The sequence below is a fragment of the Erythrolamprus reginae genome, chromosome 5, assembly GCF_031021105.1.
Source record: "Erythrolamprus reginae isolate rEryReg1 chromosome 5, rEryReg1.hap1, whole genome shotgun sequence".
Taxonomy (NCBI): domain Eukaryota; kingdom Metazoa; phylum Chordata; class Lepidosauria; order Squamata; family Dipsadidae; genus Erythrolamprus; species Erythrolamprus reginae.
In genome coordinates, this window is record NC_091954.1 from 64,848,079 (window position 1) to 64,867,453 (window position 19,375).

Consider the following 19,375-nt stretch of genomic DNA (forward strand, 5'->3'; position numbering starts at 1 on the left):
GTCCGGTGCCATGAAGGGCTTTATAGGTCATAACCAACACTTTGAATTGTGACCGGAACTGATCGGCAACCAATGCAGACTGCGGAGTGTTGGTGTGACATGGGCATATTTGGGAAAGCCCATGATTGCTCTCGCAGCTGCATTCTGCCCGATCTGAAGTTTCCGAACACTTTTCAAAGGTAGCCCCATGTAGAGAGCGTTACAGTAGTCGAACCTCGAGGTGATGAGGGCATGAGTGACTGTGAGCAGTGACTCCCGGTCCAAATGGGGTCGCAACTGATGCACCAGGCGAACCTGGGCGAACGCCCCCCTCGCCACAGCTGAAAGATGTTTCTCTAATGTGAGCTGTGGATCGAGGAGGACGCCCAAGTTGCGAACCTCTCTGAGGGGGTCAATGTTTCTCCCCCCAGGGTAATGGACGGACAGATGGAATTGTCCTTGGGAGGCAAGACCCACAGCCACTCCGTCTTGTCTGGATTGAGTTTGAGTTTGTTGACACCCATCCAGGCCCCAACAGCCTCCAGGCACCGGCACATCACTTCCGCTGCTTCGCTGACTGGACATGGGGTGGAGATGTATAGCTGGGTATCATCGGCGTATTGATGATACCTCACCCCATGCCCTTGGATGATCTCACCCAGCGGTTTCATGTTCATTCATTCATTCATTCATTCATTCATTTATTCATTTATTTATTGGATTTGTATGCCGCCCCTCTCCGGAGACTCGGGGCGGCTAACAGCAACAATAAAACAGTGTACAATAGTAATTCAATACTAAAAACGATTAAAAACCCATTAATATAAAAAACCAAACATACATACATACCATGCATAGAATTGTAAAGGTCTAGGGGGAAAGAGGATCTCAATTCTCCCATGTCTGACGGCAGAGGTGGGTTTTAAGTAGCTTACGAAAGGCAAGGAGGGTGGGGGCAATTCTAATCTTTGGGGGGAGTTGGTTCCAGAGGGCCGGGGCCGCCACAGAGAAGGCTCTTCCCCTGGGTCCCGTCAAACGACATTGTTTAGACCCGGAGAAGATCCACTCTGTGGGACCTAACTGGTCGCTGGGATTCGTGCAGAAGAAGGCGGTCCCTGAGATAATCTGGTTAGTAGTTATTTGAAGGAACATAAAAGATGAAAGGCATATGTACTGACATTCTATGCAATTCAGAAGTCGATGTCCAACATTCTCTACTTGCAAGACTATCTAGTGCTAGAAGATGAAGTTAAATAGGCATGCGAGTCATTACCAAATGGGAAGGTTACAGGAATTAATGGAATATAAAGAAATATGGGAAACAACAGAAAAAAGAACCAATAAGGATCCTAATCAAGCTCCACCAGCAAATCTGGAGAATGACACAATACTTTCAAAGATTGGAAGAGGTCAGTCCACATACCATTACCAAGGAAAATGGGTGTGCACACTTTGCAAACAGAGTGTACAAACTGTCAAATAATATATTTCATTTCATATTCTAGCAAAATTCTGTAATTATCATTCAAATAATAGGATCATTCAGTGTGGAATAAAGCCCTACTTGAAAAGAGAGATGAGAGAGAGGCCTGATTTTGAACTGGCTTTAAAAAGCTGCTGCATGCTCAACGGTAGAAAAAGACAAAATTAGCGATTGTTTCATTGATTATAGAAAGGCCTTTGACTATGTTTATTGTTACATTCTCAGCGGAAGCACATAGACATCAGTCGGGTCCTCCATTCTGGAGGGCAAATACTGACTGCTGATCGCTGTCATGGTAAACCTACGGCACGTGTGTCACAGGTGGCACGTGGCACCATATCGGAGGGCATGTAAGACTTTGCAATGTTTCAATTCCAGCGTGTATACGCACGCTGGCCAGCTGATTTTCGGCCTTGGGAAAGGCCATTTCATCCTCCAGATGCTTCGGGGAAGCTTCCCTGAAGTCCTGGAGGCAAAAAAAATCCCCCAACAGACAAACCAGAAGTTTGGAAAAACGCACTTCCAGTTTGCCATTGTGCTGGTTTTTGTAGTCCGGAGCTTCAGGAAGCTGCCCTGAACCCTCCGGACTACAAAAACCAGCACAACGTTTCCCCAAACTTCTGGGGTTTTTTTACCAACCAGGCTTCAGAAAGGCCTGTGTGCATGCATGGGGGCAGCGCGTGTGGTGGGTGCGCATGCATGGGAGTGAAGGAAGGGGTGGGGCATGTGCATGCATGCTACCACAGCCACACACACACCTTTTGGCACGTGAACCAAAAAAGGTTCACCCTCATTGGACTAGATTGTCTGGCAGTCAGACAGAGCCTTTGTTGCGTTGTAAATACAGTGGTACCTCTACCTACCAACGCCTCTACTTACAAACTTTTCTAGATAAGAACCGGGTGTTCAAGATTTTTTTGCCTCTTCTCAAGAACCATTTTCCACTTACAAACCTGAGCCTCCAAAACTGTAACCGGAAAAGGCAGGGAGAAGCCTCCATGGGGCCTCTCTAGAAATCTCCTGGGAGGAAACAGGGCCAGAAAAGGTGGAGGGAAGCCTCCATGGAGCCTCTCTAGGAATCTCCTGGGAGGAAGCAGGGCCGGAAAAGGCGGGGAGAAGCTTCTGTGGGGCCTCTCTAGAAATCTCCTGGGAGGAAACAGGGCCAGAAAAGGCGGGGAGAAGCTTCCGTGGGGCCTCTCTAGGAATCTCCTGGGAGGAAACAGGGCTGGAAATGGCGGGGAGAAGCTTCCGTGGGGCCTCTCTAGGAATCTCCTGGTAGAAAACAGGACTTCCACCCTCCCTGTGGTTTCCCCAATTGCATACATTTGCTTTTACATTGATTCCTATGGGAAAAATTGCTTCTTCTTACAAACTTTTCTACTTAAGAACCTGGTCTCGGAACGTATTAAGTTCGTAAGTAGAGGTACCACTGTAGTTGCCAAATAAAGAGCTGTTGTTTTGAAGCTACCTCTGTCTGCCTCTTCCATTCACCCCATCTAACATCTGCCTTATCAACCTGTGGAAAATGGGAATTGCATAGCCTCATGTAAAGGTCGTGCAAGGGAAGCTGATAAGGACAGACCGCAGACTGCCTCCAGCTTAGCAAAGGAATGAGGCAAGGCTATATATTCTCTCCTTATTTATTTGGCTAATATATTGAATATGCTGTATATTCAGATATGCTGGATTGGAAGAAGATGAATGTGGTTTTAAAATTATAGGAAGGAACATTAATAACATGCAATGTGTTGATGACACTAGCTGAAATGCAAATGGTCTGCAAACTCTAGTGATAAAAGTCAATAAGCACAATAAAATAAAGTTTAAATATAAAAAAAGCTAAATTAATAACAAGTGGAGAAATCGCCTGAGAGCTGATAGTGAAGATATTGAATTTAATGGACAGCTTTTGCCTTTTAGGGTTGACTGCCAATAGTAAAGAAACTGCAGTCAAAAACTCTGCTGCAGTTGGTCCACAGATCTTGGTGACACATCACAGCATCTGATCCTTTTCTATCAACAACCATCAGAAATGTGCAGGCATTCCCCCCCCCCCCCCTATGATATTCTAGGGAAGCACAAGTTGGAGTTTGAAAAGGCAATAAGAGAAAAAGAGTCTACGAAGAGGGGCGGCATACAAATCCAATAAATGAATGAATGAATGAATGAATGAATGAATGAATGAATGAATGAATGAAAGAAAAATATTGATGCTTTTGATACCCTGTGTTTTCCCTAATATATACTGCTCAGAAAAATAAAGGGAACGCTCAAAGAACACATCCTAGATCTGAATGAATGAAATATTCTCATTGAATACTTTGTTCTGTACAAAGTTGAATGTGCACAACAGCAGGTGAAATTGATTATTTATTTATTTATTTATTGATTGATTGATTTTGTCCAATACACAATGAGGGTTTTAGTGGGTATACACATAGTAAAATACATGATGAAGGTTATAGAGGATATACTCATAGTAAAATATATCTGAGAAAGAATAGAAGAGAAGATATAGGAACATATCAATGAACATATCAATGAAAGAATAGAAGAAGAGATAGAGGAATAGAAGAAAGATATAGGAGATATAGGAGAGCAATTGTCAATCAGTGTTGATTCCTAAGTCTGATTTCACAAAAGTTTGATTTACTTGTGTTGTTTAAGTATTCCCTTTATTTTTTTTGAGCAGTGTAGGATGGGTCTTATTTTCTTTTGGGCCCCAAAATAAGCACTAGGGCTTATTTTAGGAAGGCGTTTCCCCTGTACGGGAGGCCCGCACCTGCTTACTCGTGTTAGGTCAGTGGTGGTGGTGCTGCCCCACATCCCCGGCATCTCAGGATCTCTGCAGCTAGTTACCTATGCCCCAACATCTGCCTTGCCTCGTGGAGATGGCTCCAGCATCCCTGTCTAGCAAGATCCCACATGGCCGTTCTGCTTTCTTTTGGCTGCAACACAGTGGGAGGTTATACTTGGGGTTAGATCTTGCTTGCTTGCATTTATTTTATTTTATTTATTTATTTATTTTGTCCAATACACAATGAGGGTTTTAGTGGATATATATATATTTGTTTTCGTAGATTTTCACGGGTATATATATGTAGATTGTTCTGAGTTTGGGGTTTGCCCCATGTAATGTCTATGCGACGTTTCGATGAAATCACATTCACCATCATCAAGATGAAGTTGTTAGCTTCGTGCTGCTGACAGCGCCTCCGAGCTTCCCAGTGGGGGGGGGCGGACCCCCCCACCTTCAGCTCACAGCCCTGGTCTGGCCACGGAGGTCAGGGACCGCAGGCTGGGTGCTCCTCTAGTCTACGGGGTGTTCCCTCGGAGGGAATACAAAACCCCTGTGGAGTATCGTTGGGGGTGTTGCCCGCGGAGGGCAGAGACCCCGTTCCTCTGTTCCTCTTCGATCTTCCCTGTTTCATGGATCCCGATCTCCAGGTAAACAGAGACATTTCCAGCTTCACCTATTCGATGGGCTGTACCTAGTGAAGGAAAATTTTCTCCCCAACCCTAACTATATTTACAGCAGCATGAAGCTAACAGCTTCAGCCTGATGATGGTGAATGTGATTTCATCGAAACGTTGCATAGACATTCAAAATATTATATGGGGCAAAACCCGAACTCAGAACAATCTACATATATATATATATATATAAACACACACACACACACACACACACACACACACACACAGAGTAAAATACATGATGAAGGTTATAGAGGAGATACTCATAGTAAAATATATCTAAGAAAGAATAGAAGAGAAGATATAGTAATAATTTATGTATGTATGTGTATGTATGTATATATGCATGTATGTATGTATGTATATTATTTATTTATTTATTTAATTTAAATTTCATTTCATTTCCATGCCGCTCTTTTCCGCAGCCTCAGGGCAGCTCACAATACTATGCACATGCGTAAAACATGCTGTGGCTTATTTTTTGGGATAGATTTTATTTTCTGGGAAACAGTATTTGTTGTGGAAGAAAACTCCTGGGAATAGCATGGATTGCTAAGACAACAAACAAATGGATCTTGAAACAAATCAAGAGTTGTCACTTGAGGTACAAATAATCATGCTCAAATGATCATATATGGACATACAGTATTATGCAAAGATCTATCTCTCTGGAAAGGTGGAAGGAAAAAGAAGATGACAAGAGGAGAAAATAATATGGATGGATTCAGCTGTAAGGGCAATGAATGTACAATTGGAAGACTTGAGGTAGAAAGCTGAGAACAGATTATTTTGAAGAAAATATATTTGTTTTGGTTTTTTTTTTAATTTTTATTTACAGATATAAATACAAAAAAAAACAATACAAAGACAATACTCACGCAAAAAAAGAAAAAAAGAATACATCGATTAAAGTACACAGAATAAAATATGGGCGGGTGCACAGCAAGTCTGTACAGTATAGTAATCTGAACTATATTTGGTTGTTAAGAGTTTACATTGGTTTGATAGCACATAATGTATCATTGGACAAATTAAGGAAAAAAACCCTCAGCATAATTCTCATGTTTACATTTGTTCTCCTGCTCTTTTGGGGGAAAAAAAGTTTACTTTTCCAGCTAACAACCAATAGCAAAATTCAAAGTACAGTGATACCTCGTCTTGCGAACTTAATTGGTTCCGGGACGAGGTTTGTAAGGTGAAAAGTTTGTAAGGCGAAACAATGTTTCCCATAGGAATCAATGGAAAAGCAATTAATGCGTGCAAGCCCAAAACTCAACCCTTTTGCCAGCCGAAGCGCCCGTTTTTGCACTGCTGTGATTCCCCTGAGGCTCCCCTCCATGGGAAACCCCACGTCTGGACTTCCATGTTTTTGTGATGCTGCAGGGGAATCACAGCAGTGCAAAAACGGGTGCTTCGCTGGCAACAGAAGTCTGGAGGTGGAGCATCCCAGTGGCAGCGGCTTGGGTTTGTAAGGTGAAAATAGTTTGGAAGAAGAGGCAAAAAAATCTTAAAACCTGGGTTTGTATATCGAAAAGTTTGTATGACGAGGGGTTTGTAAGACGAGGTATCACTGTACTTGAAAAAGTAATTTTTAAAATGTTATTTCTTCCGCGTAGATTTTTGGAAGTGAGGGTAGTTATATTTCTGTTTGTTTTTCCAGATTCAGTTCTATATGCAACAAAAGCCTGAGAAAAAGAAATGGCCAAGATGGCATTTTTATTGGATGCAGTCTTGTTAACAAATATACCATATGTAACATTTCAGAGGATTATAATGCTTTTCTTCAGACCTTGTAACCGAAACTGTTTAGAAGCCAGTGGCAGATTCTAGACTGACAGCAGCTGCTCAGTGGTTTCCTCTGAGTATTTGCAGCATGATTGGATATTTCTGTAATATAATACTTAAGACTTCAAGGCCTGTAGGAATTTAAGGGTGGGAAAGAGGTAAGGGAATAGCCGGAGCTCCTAAACTGTATGTGATTCAGCTAAAGACAGAATAAACTTCTGGGCTTTTTCTGGGCAAAAATCCAGGAGTTTTTCTGCATTTTGTGCTGTGTATAAACTCTTATAGAGAATTCTGTCTGGCAGGCCAGTGAATGCTGGCTGGGAATTCTGGGAGTTGAAGTCTACAAGTCTTCTCATTGTTGAGGATGAAAAAGCACTATGCCAGGCTCTCCTAAATTATGGGATTTGTGTTGATGGATTTCAGTGGGCTTTGAAACTGGCGCAGAGACTCAGAAGTGAATTAATTGTGTGCAAACAAGGGAAGAACTAGCACACACACAAACCTAGTTCTCAGCGTGAAAGAAATGTGAAGAAACAGTAATAATAATAATAATAATAATAATAATAATAATAATAATAATAATAATAATAGAAACATAGAAGACTGGCGGCAGAAAAAGACCTCATGGTCCATCTAGTCTGCCCTTATACTATTTCCTGTATTTTATCTTACAATGGATCTATGTTTATCCCAGGCATGTTTAAATTCAGTTACTGTGGATTTACCAACCACGTCTGCTGGAAGTTTGTTCCAAGGATCTACTACTCTTTCAGTAAAATAATATTTTCTCATGTTGCCTTTGATCTTTCCCCCAACTAACTTCAGATTGTGTCCCCTTGTTCTTGTGTTCACTTTCCTATTAAAAACACTTCCCTCCTGAACCTTATTTAACCCTTTGACATATTTAAATGTTTCGATCATGCCCCCATTTCCTTCTGTCCTCCAGACTATACAGATTGAGTTTATGCTTAAGACCTTCCACCATTCTTGTAGCCCGTCTTTGGACCCGTTCAATTTTGTCAATATCTTTTTGTAGGTGAGGTCTCCAGAACTGAGCACAGTATTCCAAATGTGGTCTCACCAGCGCTCTATATAAGGGGATCACAATCTCCCTCTTCCTGCTTGTTATACCTCTAGCTATGGAGCCAAGCATCCTATTGTTTTTCCTACCGCCCGACCACACTGCTCACCCATTTTGAGACTGTCAGAAATCACTACCCCAAACAAATCTAATCTTAAAAAATAAGCATATAAAACCCTATCATATTTAAAAACCAAACAGCACATACATACCAAACATAAAATATAAAGTGCCTGGGGGAAAGGTGTCTCAACTCCCCCATGCCTGGCGGTATAGGTGGGTCTGGAGTAGTTTACAAAAGACAAGGAGGGTGGGGGCAGTTTTAATCTCTGGGGGGAGTTGATTCCAGAGGACCGGGGCCGCCACAAAGAAGGCTCTTCCCCTGGGGCCCGCCAAACAACATTGTTTAGTCGACGGGACCCGGAGAAGGCCAACTCTGTGGGACCTTATCGGTCGCTGGGATTCGTGCGGTAGCAGGCGGTTCCGGAGGTATTCTGGTCCAATGCCATGTAGGGCTTTAAAGGTCATAACCAACACTGTGAATTGTGACCGGAAACTGATCGGCAGCCAATGCAGGCCACAGAGTGTTGTAGAAACGTGGGTGAATCTGGGAAGCCCCACGATGGCTCTCGCGGCCGCGTTCTGCACAATCTGAAGTTTCCGAACACTTTTCAAGTAAGTTTTTCCTGGTGTATTTTGATTAACTGCAGATGAATGTTTGGCTATTCTGAGTAGAAGAGTTTTGCCTTGAAACTGGTTTTGTTGAAGGGGGACTTGAAATGCCAGTGTGGAGGACAGCAATAGAATTCACCTTGAAGCTACAAGTAGTTTTTACTCTAGAACAGTGTTTCCCAACCTTGGCAACTTGAAGATATTTGGACTTCAACTCCCAGAATTCCCCAGCCAGCATCCTCTAGAAGAATGTGTCCTCTCTCATTTTCCTGCAAGGACAAGCATCTTTGGTGGTTGTCCATTAAGGTCAAATTACATCTGTTTTGCACATCTTCCCTGCCTACTCGCGTGCCAAGCATGTGGTACGAGATGCGAAATGTAGTAGTGGTGATAGAACTCAATTTTCTAGGCACAATTTGAATCTTAATGTTGCCTAGAGGGAAGGAGTCTCAGATATGTTCAGAAGAGAAAACAAATTCTATTAGGCTGCTGTTAAAATTAATTGCTTGTGCTTTTAACTTGGGTGCCCACACTAGCTTTCTGGGTAGAGAATTCTACAGTGAAGCAGCCAGATTAAGAGCGCACATAATTATAGAGTGGAAGAATGATAAAAGTGATGGAAAGTACAAGGGGAAAAAATCTTATTTAACAATTTAAAATTATTTTGATATCTAAATTGCACTGGTCAAAAGAAGGAAAGATTGATGAATTTTGAGAAGGAGTGATTTAGATTTTGCTTATGTATTTTATGATGCTGCTTAGCTTTTATTTGGCAACTGGATTGATAGCTTATTATGAAAACCTGCTAAAATGATAGTTTAGATTTATCACAGGATCCACAGGAAAAGGAGTCGCGTGGATGTTTTGCTGGAGCTTCTAAGTTTTAATTTTTGCTTGATGTTTTAGGAAATAATCAGACACCGGGTGCATAGTTCGCTTTTAAGACCTAATTTTATTTATTTATTTATTTTGTCCAATACACAATGAGGGTTTTAGTGGGTATATATATATATATATATATATATGTATATACAGTATGTGTGTGTGTGTGTGTGTGTGTGTGTGTGTGTATATATATATATATATATATATATATTTGTTTTCGTAAATTTTCACGGGTATATGTATGTAGATTGTTCTGAGTTCGGGTTTTGCCCTGTGTAATATTTTGCATGTTTATGCGACGTTTCGGTGAAATCACATCCACCATCATCAGGCTGAAGTTTCCAAGCTTCGGGCTGTTGTAAAATGGAATGTTTGCAACTGTCATTTCTTCCTAGTGTATAGTGTGGGGGTGGAGATTTGGTTTGAATGTAGCAAATAGATTGGGTGATTATGTTTCAGTGATCTGATTGGTTGGTGTAATCATAATTATTAGAAGGATTGACATGGTGATTTTTATGAAGTGTTTTTTGTTTAAGGCTGGTTTCCAAATTTCAAACGTCCAAATTCATAATTATTAGAAGGATTGATATGGTGATTTTTATGAAGTGTTTTTTTGTTTGTTTGTTTAAGGCTTAAACAAAAAAAACACTTCATAAAAATCACCATATCAATCTTTCTAATAATTATGAATTTGGACGTTTGAAATTTGGAAACCAGCCTTAAACATACATACATACATACATACATACATACATACATACATACATACATACATACATATATATGCAGATTGTTCTGAGTTCGGGTTTTGCCCTGTGTAATATTTTGCATGTTTATGCGACGTTTCGGTGAAATCACATCCACCATCATCAGGCTGAAGTTTCCAAGCTTTGTGCTGTTGTAAAATGGAATGTCTGCAACTGTCATTTCTTCCTACTGTATAGTGTGGGGGTGGAGATTTGGTTTGAATGTAGCAAACATACATACATACATACATACATACATACATACATACATACATACACATACACATACATATATACATATATACATACATACACACACACACACACACAGTAAAATACATGATGAAGGTTATAGAGGAGATACTCATAGTAAAACATATCTAAGAAATAATAGAAAAGAAGATATAGTAATAGAACATATCAGTGAAAGAATAGAAGAAGAGATATAGGAATAGAAGAAAGGTATAGGAGATATAGGAGAGCAATAGGACAGGGGACGGAAGGCACTCTAGTGCACTTGTACTCATAAAAAGATTTCTGAGTAAAGATTACAAGATTGCAGTTATTGGATTTCTGAACCAAGTTGAAAGGAATTGTCTTGATGGTTCTGTTCTTTATTTGATTAGCTTAAAACAGCTCTCTCTTTTGGCTGAAAGGTAAATGTTTTGTTCCTCCTGTAGATTAGGAACTCTTTACAATTAAACCAAAGCGCAGTAGATTTGATTGACAGAAGAAGGCAGATTAAAAAAGAAATCAAAACCCCCATTTTGAAAAAACAGGCTTCTTTCCCTCTTTTCCCCCCTGTGTTTTTCTCCTCTTCTCCTTCATATTCCTTATACAGTATTTATATTTGCTGAAAAGCAGATGGCTGACTTGGAGAAGGATCTGGGGGTGATTTCTGTTTGATGGTCTGTGGATAATTATGTGTGTATATATAAAAGCCTCCTCCAAGCTCTTGTTCAGCAAATGCATGGAATATTGCAACAGGCATCCCCATAAAGAAACATCAAAACAAAAAAGGGGGCAGGGGCTTATAGCCATGCTGGAATGGGAATAATGGACGTTTCAGCAGCTTTCCAGAGCTCTGATTTGGCAGAGGCTTCATGTAGGCCAGTGATGGCAAACCTATGGCACGTCTGCTGGAATGGCCTGGAGAGCCAACTCTCTAGTATGCCAGCCGTCACCTGTTGCTCTTCTGGTTACCGGTGCTCCCCTGCGTGTTCTCCCGTTTCGGTACTCGGTGCCAGAAAGGTTCACCATCATTTACTTATTTACTTGTTTACTTGTTTACTTGTTTACTTATTTACTTATTTACTTATTTACTTATTTACCTATCTACTTATTTACCTATCTACTTATCTACTTACTTACTTAATTAATTAATTTATTTTTATTTTATTTATTTATTTAGTCCAATACACAATAAAGCTTATAGAGATATAGTAGAGAAGATATAGGAGATATAGGAGAGACTATAGGACAGGAGACGGAAGGCACTCTAGTACGCCCCTTACTGACCTCTTAGGAATCTGGATAGGTCAACCGTAGATAATCTAAGGGTAAAGTGTTGGGGGTTAGGGGATGACACTACGGAGTCCGGTAATGAGTTCTACGCTTCAATTTACTGGACTTTTATGCCACCTCTCTCTGAGCACTTGGCTTACAACATGTAATGAAACAATACATAATGTCCTAAATCCATTTAATGTAAATTATTAATCTAAAAAATCCCAAACCATAAAAAAACAATCATTTCTATTCAGACAACTTACTCACAACACATTCATGGGCCAGGGGGCTAGAGTCTAGTGACCCCAAGCCTGGCGGCAAAGATGAGTCTTAAGATTCTTTCGGAAAGCAGGGAGGGTGGGGGCGAATCTCTGGGGGGAGCTGATTCCAGAGGGCCGGGGCCCCCCACCGAGAAGGCTCTTCCCCTAGGCCCCGCCAAACGACATTGTCTGGTTGACAGGACCTGGAGAAGGTCGACTGTGTGGAACCTAGCTGGTCGCTGGGACTCATTTGGGCAATCACTGGAAATATACTTACGAACACTCTGCTTAACAGCAATGCATCTAGTAACATGGAAAATGCTTCACCTCTGTGTTACATTTAGGACTAGCACCTTGCCTAAATAAAAGTCGGCTCTCCTTATTATCTGTATGCTGCCTTATATCATGAAATAGGTAATCTTTTTAAACGAGTGAACAGTATATCATGTGTACGTGCTTGCTTTCTTACCCAAAACCTAAAGACAGTTTCTTTCATTTTGCCCTCTGGCTGCCAAAATGGAGGTTTTATACTGCTTAATTTCGTATGACACTTCTTTCTTTGTGGCAAGGGGAAAAAAACTAGGGTACTTGTTCTGACTATCCAAGGGGAGTGAATTATGTAGTTACAACAAGGCTTTCTCTGTGCGAAAGCCACCGAATGGCTGAGAAAAATCACCCATCAAACCATATAACCATCTATTCTGATTCAAGGCAGTTGGCCGCTGTGATGGTAACTTCGGGGAGATGAATGTCAGGCTGTTTTGAAGCTTTTTGGAGACTGACAGCCTTGGGGCTGTCTTTGCAGTTTGTTACTGCCTTGTGTAGTAACACTATAATTTGCTCCACTTCTCCTTCTGTTACATGTCTATAGTTCAACAAGGCTGATCCTTTGTTTTTGCTTGCCTGTTGTGCTTATGAATGCAACTTTAATATTTTTAATAGAAGAGATGATATGTGTAGTTCGGGGTTGAACTGTGGAATGCTTGGTCCTCTCTGAGCTTGATTGCTTGCAGACATTTCATTACCTGACTAGATAACATAGAAACATAGAAGTCTGACGGCAGAAAAAGACCTCATGGTCCATCTAGTCTCCCCTTATACTATTTTCTGTATACTGTATTATCTTAGGATGGATATATGTTTATCCCAGGCATATTTAAATTCAGTTACTGTGGATTTATCTATAACGTCTGCTGGAAGTTTGTTCCAAGGATCTACTACTCTTTCAGTAAAATAATATTTTCTCATGTTGCTTTTGATCTTTCCCCCAACTAACTTCAGATTGTGTCCCCTTGTTCTTGTGTTCATTTTCCTATTAAAAACACTTCCCTCCTGGACCTTATTTAACCCTTTAACATATTTAAATGTTTCGATCATGTCCCCCCTTTTCCTTCTGTCCTCCAGACTATACAGATTGAGTTCATTAAGTCTTTCCTGATAACAACATCTCAATATGATACGTGTGGGGTTTGCTTCCTGTTTATATACAGCAGCCTGTCCTGCTAGTTTTGGTGTGGTATAGTCCTTTACAAAATTGTTATATAATTTTACTAAATTATAAGCTTTGATATGAGGAAAGGGGACGGTAATTAAACGCCTTGGTCTCTTCAGCCTTGAAAGACGGTGTTTAAGGGGTGGCTTGATCGAAGTGTATGAAATCATGCATGGGATAGAAAAGGTGGATATAGAATTTTTTTATTCTCTATCACACAATACTAGGACAAGGGGGCACTCCCTAAAGCTCATAGGTAAGAAAGCAAGGGAAATATTTCTTCACCCAGAGGGTCATTGGTTTATGGAATTCACTTCCAGAAGAGGTTGTGACAGCTGTCAGCCTTGATAGCTTCAAGGCAGGATTAGACAGATTCATGGATGCCAAGTGTATCGGTGATTATTGAAACGGATGTCCAAGTGCTGCCTCTATGTTGGTTGAGGCAGGCAGGATTCCCTTGAGTACCATTTGTTGGGGGTCAAGGGAAAGGGAGGATCTTGCCTTCTCTTTCTGCTCAAGATCCCCATGGACAATTGGTGGGCCACTGTGTGACACAGGATGCTGGACTCGATGGGCTTTGGCCTGATTCAGCATGGCTCTTCTTATGTTCTTATGTTCTTAACTTCCCAAATGTTTTCTGGAAATCATTTAGATCAGTGGTTCTCAACCTGCGGGCGGGACCCCTTTGGTGGTCGAACAATTATTTCACAGGGGTCGTCTAAGACCATGAGAAAAGACAAACTTCCCATGGTGTTGGGAACTAAAGCTTCTATTCTGGCACCTTTTTTTGGCTAAATTTGCTAAATTTTTATTGCTAAGACAGGCAGCTGTTAAGTAAGTTCAATTTTATGATCTTTTTTTGGCCACCTTTGTTAAGCAAATCACTGCAGTTGTTAAAGTGAGTCACATAATCATTAAGATAATCTGATTTCCTCCATCTTCTTGCTGGTTGCGGAGGTTGCAAATAGGGATCACGTGACCCAGGGATGCTGAAAACACATGCTAGTCGCCAAGCATCCAAATTTTGATAATGTGACTGTGGGGATGCTGCAATGTTGTAAGTATGGGGGTTGTTGTGAGTAAATTTTTTAAGTGCTCCTATAACTTCAAAGGGGTTGCTAAATGAATGGTTGTAAGTTGAGGACTTTCTGTAGTGAAAAAGTGGAAGAGCCTTAGCTCAGAGCAAGGAGGAATTTGGGTGTCAACTGTTTAAAGTTTTGCCTGGAGTAGCCGCAGATAAGGGTGAGAACCAAAAGAAAACAACCCAAAACTCTGGGTAGCCTCTACACTGTGTGATATAAATAGAACAATAATATCACTTGATATAAACCTTACACTGTTTATTAAAGTTATTTGTGTTAAAAGTTATTTTTTTTAAAAAAATGTAAATCAGTAAGCTTCCAGAAAGGTGAGGGTTGGGATTTGGAGGGATGTTATGTGAAATGAGCCAATCGGATATATTTTGGTGAGCCCCTTTGGTGTAGTAGCTAAGACACCAGGCTAGAAACTGGGAGATTGTGAGTTTGATCTCATCCTGGGCACAAAGCCAGCCATTTTCCTCCAGCCCTAGGTAGGAGTCAATGGCAAACCACTTCTGAAAGGCTTTGCCAAGAAAACTACAATGACTTGTCCAGGCAGTTTCTGAGAATCAGCATGACTTGAACGGAAGGAAAAAAAAAATTGCAAAATGGGAAAAAAACTTCCTGTTTACTTTAGAGCACATTAGTATCAGGCCTGTGAATGAAAATAGATCTAGTTTCACATGCTTCGTAATTCCTTCTGCAGTCAACTCAGTGGAAAACTGATTCAAATATGCATACTGAGACACTTTATTTGATTTTTATACTATCTTTTTGGTGTTTACAAATAATCCAAGGTACTGAATATAGCTAATACTCCTTCCTTCTCCTATTTTCCCCTACTACAACCACCCTGTGAGGTTGATTCTACTCTCTATATTTTTTATTTATTTATTTATTTATTTAATTATTTTATTTTATTTTATTATTTTATTTTATTTTATTATTTTATTTATTTTATTTTATTTTATTTATTTTATTTTATCCAATACAAAATGAATTATAGAATTAAAGGTTATAGAGGAGATACTCATAGTAAAATATATCTAAGAAAGAATAGAAAAGAAGATATAGTAATAGAACATATCAATGAAAGAATAGAAGAAGAGATATAGCAATAGAAGAAAGGTATAGGAGATATAGGAGAGCAATAGGACAGGGGACGGAAGGCACTCTAGTGCACTTGTACTTGCCCCTTACTGACCTCTTAGGAATCTGGATAGGTCAACCGTGGATAATCTAAGGGTAAAGTGCTGGGGGTTTGGGGATGACACTATGGAGTCCGGTAATGAGTTCCACGCTTCGACAACTCGGTTACTGAAGTCATATTTTTTACAGTCAAGTTTGGAGCGGTTAATATTAAGTTTAAATCTGTTGCATGCTCTTGTGTTGTTGTGGTTGAAGCTGAAGTAGTTGCCGACAGGCAGGACATTGCAGCATATGATCTTGTGGGCAATACTTAGATCTTGTTTAAGGCGTCTTAGTTCTAGGCTTTCTAGGTCCAGGATTAAAAGTCTAGTCTCGTAGGGTATTCTATTTCGAGTGGAGGAGTGAAGGGTTCTTCTGGTGAAGTATCTTTGGACATTTTCAAGGGTGTTAATGTCTGAGATGCGATATAGGTTCCAAACAGATGAGTTGGGCTAAGAGAGAGAGTAACATGCCCAAAGTCATCAAGCCTCCAAGAGTCTGTATAGAAAAGAATAAACATTTAGGACTGTCTTTATATCATGATAGGCTCATACATGAACCAGAGATATGTAGAACATGGGCATATATATTTTTTTCTATTTCAGAGTTACATTTATTTATTTATTTATTAATCAGATTTGTATGTCGCCCCTCTCCGCAGACTCGGGGCGGCTCTCAGCAATAATAATACAATGTAAACAAATCTAATATTTAAGTTAATTTAAAACCCCAATTTAGAAACCAATCATACATACTAACATACCATGCATAAATTTTATAAGCCTAGGGGGAGGGAAAGTCTCAATTCCCCCATGCCTGACGACAGAGGTGGGTTTTAAGGAGCTTACGAAAGGCAAGGAGGCTGGGGGCAACTCTGATATCTGGGGGGAGTTGGTTCCAAAGGGTCGAGGCCGCCACAGAGAAGGCTCTTCCCCTGGGTCCCGCCAAACGACATTGTTTAGTTGACGGGACCTGGAGAAGACCAAGTCTGTGGGACCTAACTGCTCACTGGGATTCGTGCGGCAGAAGGCGGTCCCGGAGATATTCTGGTCCGGTGCCATGAAGGGCTTTATAGGTCATAACCAACACTTTGAATTGTGACCGGAAACTGATCGGCAACCAATGCAGACTGCGGAGTGTTGGTGTGACATGGGCGTATTTAGGAAAGCCCGTGATAGCTCTCGCAGCTGCATTCTGCACGATCTGAAGTTTCCAAACACTTTTCAAAGGTAGCCACATGCAGTGTTTTAATTTTGTCTTCCTGTTTTGAATATGAAGCCTTAGTGCTCTATTGTTATGGTTTCATGGGTTTGCAGAAAGTACTATCTTGGTCTCCCACTTGGTATGAAATTATATTTTGCCAGAGGGTGGGGGAATTGTATCTCAACAGAATCCCTGAAAACAGAGCAATAATTATATCTGGTTAATTGCAGTTTCCTCCCAAATAGAAATAAATAGCAATCAGAAGTGGTCACAGCTCCTGGGGAAGATGCTGTTTTTGTGGGATGCACAGATGGCACAATACAAAGATAACTGAACTAAAAAGAGTGTGTGTCATTGTAGTTGAGAAAACAGCAGGAGAAAGAAGCTCTGTGGGACTGGCTACCCTGACAGGCCTGCAACACGGTGTGCTTGCTTCCAGGTGGTTGGCCCGAGTTTCAGCTGATTTGAGTGCAGAAATAGGGAGAACCATCTGTACGGTAAGCTAAGGCAGAACTCCTTTTTTATGGTCCCAGACAAGGGCAATTCCTCCACTCCTCCTTAAATACATCTAGGTCAGTCTGATTCTGCTGCTTTTGTTGGAATTTCCTTGCTTTTAAAGTGGTTCAGTGGTTAGTCAATGTGTCCTGCCATTCTCAGCAATAGATCACTGGAGCTTGTGTCTCAGGTTACTGTGCCTGGGGAAAATTGTCTGTAACTAATTGGTACCTTATATGTGTGTGTGTATTGGGGGGGAGGTATAATCAGGGTCTTGGATGTAAGGGTCTTTTCCTTCAAAATCCCAGTTTTGCTCAAGAAGCCTAGACTTGCTGGCTGTCATTTATTTATTTACTTATTTAGAATAGAATAGAATAGAATTTTTATTGGCCAAGTGTGATTGGACACACAAGGAATTTGTCTTGGTGCATATGCTCTCAACGTACATAAAATAAAATATACATTTGTCAAGAATCATGTGATACAACACTTAATGATTGTCATAGGGGTCAAATAAGCCATGAAGAAGCAATATTAATAAAAATCTTAGGATATACGCAACAAGTTACAGTCATACAGTCAACATGGGAGGAAATGGGTGATAGGAATGATGAGAAAAACTAGTAGAATAGAAGTGCAGATTTAGTAGAAAGTCTGACAGTTTTGAGGGAATTATTTGTTTAGTAGAGTGATGGCGTTCGGGAAAAAACTGTTCTTGTGTCTAGTTGTCTTGGTGTGCAGTGCTCTGTAGCGACGTTTTGAGGGTAGGAGTTGAAACAATTTGTGTCCAGGATGCGAGGGGTCAGTAAATATTTTACCCGCCCTCTTTTTGACTCGTGCAGTATACAGGTCCTCAATGGAAGGCAGATTGGCAGCAATTGTTTTTTCTGCAATTCTGATTATCCTCTGAAGTCTGTGTCGGATTTGTATGCCGCCCCTCTCCGCAGACTCGGGGCGGCTAACAACAGTAATAAAAAACAGCATGTAACAATCCAATACTAAACAACTAAAAAAACTCTCATTATAAAACCAAACATACATACAAACAAACATACCAGGCGTAAATTGTAAGGCCTAGGGGGAAAGAATATCTCAGTTCCCCCATGCCTGGAGGCAGAGGTGGGTTTTAAGAAGCTTACAAAAGGCAAGGAGGGTGGGGGCAATTCTAATCTCTGGAGGAAGTTGGTTCCAAAGGGCCGGGGCCACCACAGAGAAAGCTCTTCCCCTGGGTCCCGCCAAACGACATTGTTTAGTTGACAGGACCCGGAGAAGGCCCACTCTGTGGGACCTAACTGGTTGCTTGGATTCATGCAGCAGAAGGTGGTCCCAGAGATAATCTGGTCCGGTGCCATGAAGGGCTTTATAGGTCATAACCAACACTTTGAATTGTGACCGGAAACTGATCGGCAACCAATGCAGACTGTGATACATTTTGACATTTAAATATTACACTTTCTTAATCTGCCCTAAAAAAATTTAAGAGTGGTGAGTAGTCAAATTTTTAAGAACCAGATTTTAGTAGGTACATATCTGTTTATTTCTATGTCCTGCAATTTATTTTTTAACTTCTTGGTAAGGTAAGGGAGGAAACTGCTAGTTTACAGTGTGATGAATCCTCCCTGAACTTGTAGTAAAGAGTAGCCTTCCAAATTGTGGTTAGCAATTTGCAGTATTATATTTTTAAAAAACCATGGCTAGACTCCACTCTTATGTCGCCCTGCTTTTCCAGTCCTGATTTCAGTCCTGATGCATTTAAATTAGATACGGTAGTTCTGATGTCCGTAACAATGACACTTAACTTGACAAAATATGAAGAGCGAGAACAGAGTAGAGTTCAATCAGTATCTTCCATCCAAAATAGGTAACATTTTGATGGCAGAGATAGCAGTGAACAAAAACAAGCTAGGAGACACATGATGGTAACAAATCAGAGGTCATTTCCCCTTTAAATGAAGTTTGTTTTCCTCTGTAGCTGTTTTAATGCAAGCCCAAACGTGCACGTGGTCTATTTAAAACTCCAGACAGGGCCAGACAAGACTGT

The 19,375-nt window shown here is 40.7% G+C and overlaps 1 protein-coding gene across 1 annotated transcript in view; it reads left to right on the forward strand.

The window, feature by feature from the left end:
- The window catches only part of LZTS2 (leucine zipper tumor suppressor 2), a 107,451-nt gene that overhangs the window by 8,465 nt on the left and 79,611 nt on the right, over positions 1–19,375 (forward strand). The gene's annotated exons all lie outside the window — the stretch shown is intronic.